The sequence below is a fragment of the Odontomachus brunneus genome, unplaced genomic scaffold (assembly GCF_010583005.1).
Source record: "Odontomachus brunneus isolate Ranch 3 - 2012 unplaced genomic scaffold, Obru_v1 Obru_scaffold_100, whole genome shotgun sequence".
In the NCBI taxonomy this organism is placed as follows: domain Eukaryota; kingdom Metazoa; phylum Arthropoda; class Insecta; order Hymenoptera; family Formicidae; genus Odontomachus; species Odontomachus brunneus.
This window is the reverse complement of record NW_022639550.1, coordinates 239,371-247,919: the sequence shown is the minus strand read 5'-3', so window position 1 is coordinate 247,919 and position 8,549 is coordinate 239,371. Positions and strand designations below refer to the sequence as shown.

Sequence of the window (8,549 nt, the reverse complement as noted above, 5' to 3'; positions counted from 1 at the left end):
AGGAGAAACAAAAGAGAGAGAGAGAGAGAGAGAGAGAGAGAGAGAGAGAGAGAGACTAACGAAGTTTCGGCTAACTGGAGCGACGATTAATTCTTCACCTAATTTTCGCCCCGAGCCCTATATGTATCGTTATCTACGTGAACGTGCAATTACTGGAATCGCGGTTACGTTGCCGCTACACTGAAAGAGGAGAGAGAGAAAGAGGAGAGAAAGAGAGACAGAGAAGGAGAACGAAATTTACTCACGGAATGATAAATCAATCGCTCGCGCCGCTACCACCAAGCGGGCTGGCTAGAGGTGGCAGAAGAGGAGGAGGGGTCCCGGTTTTAAATCGCGACATCAGGGCCCGGGCGCGGTACGTGAATTTGAAAAATGGATTCGGGAATGCGGGCTCGCGCGCGCTCTCTCGCGCCCGGAAGCCCGGCCCCGCTCGCTCACGCGCGCGAGCGCGATCAGGCGCGCCGGGGGAATTTAATTTATGTCAATATTAATTCTCGCTCGCCCCGGTGCAGAATTTTGTGTTATTCGACGAAACGAGTTTCTTGGGGGGCGCGTGCTTCAAGTGCAGCGCGGCGCCCGCGGTCCGCGCTCGCTCGCGCGCGGGTATATGTAACACAAACTATTAGAAGCGGTATGCTTCGGCACGTACCGCGGCATACCGAAGAATTCTTTCGCCGTGTTCCGGTATGTAGCAAAGTATACCCGAACTAATAGCGCGCGGTATGTACCGAAGTAATGCCTTTCGCGCTCACAATGCGCGTCCGCCGGCCTCCGTCTCGCTCCCCGCGAATCGCCGGCCGACTCGCGTTAATTTGCGACGTGCGTCGTCCGCTTTCTGCCATTTTTCTCTCTCTCTTTCTCCCTCTCTTTCTCTTTCGTTTCATTAAATGCCACTTGCGGCTTCTCCTTCTCCTCCCTCTTCTAAGCAGCCGTCGAATAATTTGGCGAACGAGGCGCATTGGTTCTCGCGCGCGCGAGGACGAGCGAGGAGTCCGGCTATTGATCGATGATGACAAACCTCAAGCATTAATCTCCCGGCGCGCCATTAACATGACAAACAACGAACAAGATTATGCGACGACGTTGGCAATAAATTTGTGCGCGCGGACGGAATGCAGAAGTCTGCGCGATTGATTGTACGCGCTAATAGTCACTAGCGAGAGGCTTACGTTTGCCGACGACATTTTCGATCCTTTTCTTTACTCTTTGCTCTCGCGGAGAATGAGAAGGGGGTGCGAATTACGGGGATTCAATATTAAACCGCGACTCGTCGCGTTAGCTCGCCAGGATAGTTTGCACGGAGAGCGGCCGCGAGAACTTCAGCTGCGTCGTGAGCATCGGAGGGATACTATTTGCCGAGCTTCTGGCGAATCTTCGCGTCTCGGAAATGAGCAAAATCGGACGAGTCGGTTCGACGGTTTTGCAGTGCGCCGCCGGACGACGTCATGAGAGTTCACGAGGCCTCGTCGATCGACCATCAAAAGCCGCCAAGTGTGTCGCGAAAACAATGTCCTTCTTCCTTTATTTAACGGAGAAATTCGATTTCGCCACGCGATAATCGCTTGTTTGCCGCCGCGTCTGCCGCCTAAAAGCGTTTCGGATGTCAAGCTCGCGCGCGGCGCAATGATATAAGTGCATTAACGGGATCGATGGCGCGAGACGAGCACTTAATTTCTCAGTATCCCAGTGAAACATTAATGCGCATGCCGCGCGAGTTCCAAGTTACGCATTGTAGTGCGAAACCCGGAATGCAGAACTATTTTCAAGTAAGATTAATGCTATCCCGGCGTTCCAAGGAAATTCACGGCAAAATTGGAATATACGCCCCGCGCCGTTAAACTTTCAAAATTATGCGTCGTTACGTAGTTACATGGGGAGAGGAGAGTGGTATCGCGGAAAGTTGCCGCGCGGATGCCGCCGCATATGCGGGGAAAGTAAAAGCGCCGTAACTTAATATAGAAAATATCCTATAATCGTGAACGGGGATGATGACCGCGCATAGTGGATAATTATAAAATTACAAGTTCACTGCCGACACCATTTCGATCGATCGCGCGCAAATTTCTAACGTGCGATCCAGAGAGCGCGCGCGCGCGCGCGCGCGAGAGAGAGAGACACTCCGAAGACGTATCTACTCAGGGAATGAGTGCAAGGATTATCTTATAACAGTTTAGTTTAATTTTTTCCAATCAACAAAACTCGTTAAGAGATTGAAGAAATGAAGGTCGAGAAAGCACACAAGTGAACGAGTAAAAGGTCGAAAAGATTCCCTCAGACGCGATAGAAAGGCGACGGCGAGGGGAAAAAAAGAAGGTAACCGCGTTTTGTGTATCAAATGTAGCGGAATATCGGATGACCTTCCACAATCGAGATAGACTCCCCCGGGTGAAATCAACATATCGCCCTAGTTCGTGCCGTAACCGAATTAAAACGATAACTGACGCGTGTACGCCACGCCGTTTCGAAATAAAACACACGTCGAGGGGCGCAAAATTGATCGCGCGGCGCGTCCAAAAATTCTCCCGAAAATTCCCAGAGCGGCTTCAATTCCGCGCCGTCGTGTTCGGGTTGTTTCATAAACAGGGTTGAGGGTGTCTCTACTCGTTTCCGAAGTAAGGATCGACCGCACACACCTTCGCCTTCGCCTCGCCGTTGACGCTCGTAATGTTAACGCTCGAAGGTCGCGCGTCACTAGGGAGAGAGAGAGAGAGAGAGAGGGGCACTCGTGCCGCGAGCACGTGGATTTTTAAAGAACCCCGATTTTAGGCGGTATAAGTTTAAGAGGAACAGAAGGCCGAGCGCGCAGCCGGAAACCGACGTTGCGCGAAAGCAAGGCAACGCGGCGCGCCGTGAGGAGGAAGGAGGAGAGAAGGCAGACGAAGAAACGAATCGCCAAAGCGAGCATCGATTCCGGTCGAAGGTCGAATGACCTTCGGCAAACTGTGAGAGTCGTGGCGCGGGGGCGGGGATTCCCCTGGGTGAAATCGACATATCGCCTTAGGTCGCGCCGAGGTAGAGTTCCGAGTTTCCAGTTATAAATTACGGGGTAGACGACCGAGTTCCATCGCTTTTTCTTCTTCTTCTTCTTCCGGCTTGCACGCTGCCCTTCTTTTTCTACTTATTCTTCTTCTTCTTCTTCTTCTTCTTCTTCTCGCCCTCGTTCGTGCCGCTCGGCCCACCCTTTCCCATCGTCGTCGACGACGACGGGGACGAGTACCTCTCTTTCTCTCTCTCTCTCTCTCTCTGTCTTTCTCCCCTTTTTCCTCTCTTCGCTCGCTCTCTCTTTTTTCTTTATCCACCTAACTGCCTCGCGGAAGCGGTATACTGCGTATCGGGACAGCGTTCGAACCACGTGTGGTCCCCCCCATTCATAAAACTGTCGATCCCCGACACGTGCAACGCGCGGCGCGCGCGAAACCCTCTCGTGAAAATCGAGCGCGCGAGCACGGCCTCGGCTATTTCACCCGGCCGATTTCCAACTTCGACCCTAAACTGAAATCCGATTTAAAGGCGCGCTGCCGACGAGGCGAAGGTCGAAACGAGGCCGCGCGTGGTTTTCTATTCTGGCTGAAACTCATTTACCGGGCACGTCGAAAAGACGCGAGCGCGTGCGTTTACTTCGTTTACATATTTTACACGTGCGCATTTTGAGTCTGCTTCTCTTCCCCTTCCTCCTCCTTCTCCTCCTCTTCTCTTCCGGTTCTCGTTCTGATTTCATTTTAGCCCACTCCGCGAGTATAAACTTAAAAATATCTCTCGACGTGCGCGTTGCGTGAAAGGGTTAACGAAAGGGACGAGGAGCGCGTTTCGCAGAAGCCGCTCAGAGCAGCTCCCTAGGAAATATTTCAGATCGTCCTAATTCGCGTTTCCCGTCGCGGCACTCGGCTGAAAATTGCATTAAAGAATTTATACGAAAGGAGAAACGATTTTCGGATAGTTCTCGCGCGGCGCAAATTGTTGCACAAACAAATGTTTAGTGGATTATGCAGTTTTGAACTTTGCTGATTACGCGCAAGTGATAATATAGAGCGACGCGGAGTAAGTTGCGGCGGCTTTAATTAAGTCGCTGAATAAATGCCCGGCAGTGATTTTAATTACCCTACCAAATGCATGCTACAAGCGTAATTATACGTTTACATTGCTGCTTATGATTTTTTTTTCGCTCTCTCTCTCTCTCTTTCTCCCCCTCTCTTACGGAGTATTAATTAGAATGAAAGTACGACGTGACGCCAAATAAAAGTAAGTAAGGGACGCCGGGAAAGGCGGGTGTGCGCGAGGGTAAATAAGGTTGAAAATATCATTGAGACGAATGTGAATTTGCGATTATGTTGTTCGCGTTATTACACCGAGAACCTCCTTCTTTTTTTTTTCTCGCTCCTCTGCACGCGTGCAATCAACGATCAACTGCGAAATCCGTCATTGTATGCCACGGAATTTATGCAATTTTATTCGCTCTGTGTACTTTACCGCGAGGGAAGGGGGAGAGAGATAGGAAGAGAGAAATACGTACATATATACATAAAGAGAGAGAGAGAGAGAGAGAGAAGAGCAGTATAAGAGAGACGTTAAACCGACGCGAAGCGCTAATACGCTTATACGAAACTTCGTCGGGGCGAAAATTATTAACGGCGCCAAGACATCCACGATAATATCCGCCGCAAAGAGAGAAAGAGAGAGTCGCGGGTGCACTCTTTTATTTTCGCAGATTTATTCGCGCTCCTACATTACTTCTACGTTACGTTGCGAGTAATATTCGCGTCCGCGTCCCGCCGCCGTACGTCGCCTTTTTATTATCGTCACCGCGTGCTATTAGTGGGACGTTAAATTCTATCGCGCCACGGACAATCGGCCATTAACGATCGCAAATTGCGCGTATGCAAATAGGATCAGAACGCGGAAATCAGTTGCGCCGTTTTCGATCGCGGCCATTGCAGCAACGGCCGCGTCGCAAAAGCGCGTTCTTCCTCCACGTTCTCTTCTTTCTCTCGCCGGCGAGCAGCGCGCAGTGAGCATCGTTCGCGTAAACTTTTGCGTCCGTATAGCCGGTGCCCTATCAAATTCCTCAAACCGAGCACGGGTTTTACGTTCGGCCCTACCCTTGGGCCATTACTGGCTGTCGGATTCTCGATATCGGCCTGGCACGGCCGGCCAGTTTTGCCGCGGCATTGGATTACAACAGTCGAACACGGGCCCAACAGCGGCGACCGATTCTTGCTTCTACGTTCATGATCATATTGGATTCGCCAAGAGCGAAAAGCTCACACAGTGTTTCTCGTAGGTTGATTATGATACCGAACCGGTGATAATGTGCTCGCTCTGTGATATTTTAACTAATAATAATGTGGTATGCGTATGTGTTTGTGTGGGTATAATTATTGAAGCGGATTTGGATTAGAGCAGGTTAAAAGGGAAAACGAAAAAAGTATACACAATGTAAACCGGAATTATAGAAAGTTCCTTTGAATAACAGTAAGATTTGAAAAATGGCAGTAAAAAGTAAGCACGGATGTCTCAGTGCTATTAGATATTCATACTACTTATTTAATATTAATATGATAGTGGGGAGATAATATGTGCAGCCCAAGATAATATGCAAGATAAATTTGGGACTCAAGGATCGGTCTAAGTGTGGAAGTTGATTCGCCGCGTACGACGATCGAAGAAATTTCGATACGTGCGTTTAACATGCTGGACATATCATCCTCCCACTATTATATTAATATTAAATAAGTAGTATTAATATCTAATAGCACTAAGACATCCGTGCTTGCTTCTTATTGCCATTTTTCAAATCTTACTATACACAATGTGTTTGGATTTATATGCCGGTCCGCTCGTGTATCAGTAGAAATCTCGTTAAGCTGAACAGAAAAATTCTCTACCATCTTGTAAACTTCTACAATAATTATCGAAGTATCAACGACAGAAAATTGATCAATCGATTTTTGTTCAGGTTGTGTACAGAGTACCGCATCATGCGCGTTGATTGACCGAGTTTCTCTAATTAAGATCTCAAAACTTATTGCGATTATTTACAAAGCTAAGGATTTTTTTATTTAATTAAATGAGTTCTCTACTTGTACGAGGGCTCAGATATCTAAATTGAGACGCTCTGGATATCTGAATAAAAGTAAAGTCCTCATTATTGTCACTCTTTGCTTTTCTTTTACTCGTCATTAGAAAACATAAAATTGACACTTTGCACGGCGAATCTAAAGCAAGATTTTCTATTGATTTTTGACGTAGGTTAATGTCAATGCAAATACAAAAATCGAGATTTTTCGTATTTATACAAATATGCAAATTGATTTTTAATTCACCATAGAACGATTTCACGTTCATAGAAAACGCAGTAATTTTCTTTCTTAAATGGTTTTTCTTCCAAGTCACTACGTCGTCAAGTGGAGCTATTGACATTTGTATCGATCCATCTGCTCGATTAACCAGCACGACCTACCCCTTTCGCGCGCTTTGGGATAGGTCGTATTGTTTAGACTCCTCTCTTCGTCTCGTCGATTGTAGCAGTGACGAGATGTCGTTGTGATATAAGCGAATTATAATTTAATTTCGGCAAGATGTGCAATTTACGTTTTCATTGTATGCTTCGACTGTATCACGACTGCACACGTGTGCTGAAGTACTTTAAAGTACAGCGCACACGCAACGCGCCAGATTAAATTTATCTATTCCCGGCACGAGTATGCAAGGAACGGGTGATACGGGAATGCGAGAAGAACGAACGAACAGGAATGCAGGGGCAGCACCCTATTCGTTTCGTTCGTGAGATTAAGAAACGAAAAATTAGAATTTACTGGCGCTCTCTTGTACCTGACCCTTCCGTAAAAAATTACTGCCGCAATCGATCGTTAAAAAGTCTAGTTTCGCAAAACAAAATAAAATGCAGTTTCGTGATAAACGTACATAAATATCACAGCAATACAAAAACAGCGCGCGTAGTTGATTTCAGTCCATATCGATGGTTATTATTTGAAACTTGCGCTTCGCACAAGATACTCTGATTTGAATTCAGAGTTAGATGAGTTTTTCAGTTGACATATAATATCACATATGTACGTACATTATAATTTCACTAGAAACCTGGATCTAACTCTGAATGAAAACTTGAGAAAATTGTCTCATATGAGACAATTTTCAGGTGGTTAAATGGCAACTATCAATAACGGTCTCAAAAAATGATTCGCTCGCATCAGAGCGCGATTACGACGATACCTCCTTCGGCATCTTCGCGATTAATCCCGAAATGATTTCCAACACGGTTTATTAATGAGCTTCACGAGGCAACATCGCAGCAACCGCACACAAACACAATTTCGACAGTCACCTCCGCACGCATCCCTTCCTCTCTCACATGAGGGTGCGCGTCGGCGATGCTTTGAGGGGCGTTAGGCGATTCCGAGACGCAGCGACAGGTAGAAGGCAATCAGAGTCTCCGGCCTAATCATATTGATGGGCGTTGCGCTATTCGAGGCATAGTGCGCTGGAGAGAACATAGGGCCCGACAATTTCTCTCTTGAAAGGGGAGAGAGAGTGAGAGAACGCGCGCGCGCGCGCGAGAGAGATTGAGAGAGAACACATCGATAACCTCATCGATATGTATATTGCTTTGTTAGCATAGTAACAGGCTTGATCCCGTGGCTCGATTCTGCCGCTTCTGCAACGCACAAGACGACGAGGACGAGAACGCGTCGCGTTGCATTATCCAATCGCCACTTCGTAATTCGGTCTGCGGCGCGATAGTAACATCCGACCGGTGACAATCGTCCGCTGGAGGAATCTCGGACTCGATTGTTGGGAGCGATCGCGAGTCGGCTAATCGCCGAAAGAGACGTTCTTCTATGCAGATGAGCGACGAGGGTATCGCCGCGTCGGATCTCCGACGCGCGTTCTTTCCTATCGGTCGTTACGAAACGACTCCGACGATTGTGCAAGATTGTGGCGATTACGTCGCCGCTCCGCCGGGTAGGCAGGTAGATAGGAGGTAAAGGCAGGTGAGCGGGCAGAGATATGGATATAGAGAATCTTGCGGATCTACCGATACGATACTTCAAGTTCCGTCGCGGAAACGTGTAGATTAAGCGCCCGGTTACGCAACAGCCCGCATCGTTATGCAACATTGGATCACACGCACACACGTGCGCGCGTGTGTAATTTCATCGTGATATAATATTGAATATAATTGTAACGCGATATAACACTCTCATGCATGTGTTGCCTTTTTTCTCGCGTCATGCCGCGTTACATCAAAATTCGAACGCGCGTATCCGCGTGTCAAGGCAAAAGCAGCAACGCCTGGAAGCTAATAACAAATGGAATCTAACTCTTATTGTTTTGGTTTTTAAATACGAATATTTAATCAACAAATTATTATAATAAAGCAAATAAGAATATATCGCCGTTGGCCTAGCGCAAAATATTCATATATTCACATATTGTATACGAATATTTAAACTTTAATGTGAATGTGTACATTCAGTACATATATATATATATATATATATATATATATATATATATATATATATATATAT

At 47.1% G+C, this 8,549-nt stretch overlaps 2 protein-coding genes across 6 annotated transcripts in view; one reads left to right on the top strand and one right to left on the bottom strand.

Moving 5' to 3' along the window:
* Positions 1–8,549, top strand: part of LOC116848778 — a 172,969-nt gene that overhangs the window by 76,412 nt on the left and 88,008 nt on the right. The window lies entirely within an intron of this gene.
* LOC116848781 overlaps positions 1–8,549 on the bottom strand; it is a 156,516-nt gene that overhangs the window by 85,046 nt on the left and 62,921 nt on the right. The window lies entirely within an intron of this gene.